The following is a 200-nucleotide window of genomic DNA, read 5'->3' as shown; positions in this document are numbered from 1 at the left end:
GATTTTTTTTTTTTGTTGAGTTTGAGAATAAAAATGTAAGGAATATTTAAGGCAGTACCAATGGAGAATGAAATATTGATGATGACATGCTTATAAAGAAGAGGAATAAACTCATTATTATTTACTTGATTATTTTGTTAATTTTGTAGATCATCGTTTATTCCGTTTTCTTCATTTAAAAATAAAATACATGTCAATAC

Source organism: Penaeus monodon, chromosome 20 (genome assembly GCF_015228065.2).
Source record: "Penaeus monodon isolate SGIC_2016 chromosome 20, NSTDA_Pmon_1, whole genome shotgun sequence".
In the NCBI taxonomy this organism is placed as follows: Eukaryota; Metazoa; Arthropoda; class Malacostraca; order Decapoda; family Penaeidae; genus Penaeus; species Penaeus monodon.
This window is presented reverse-complemented; position numbering follows the sequence as displayed.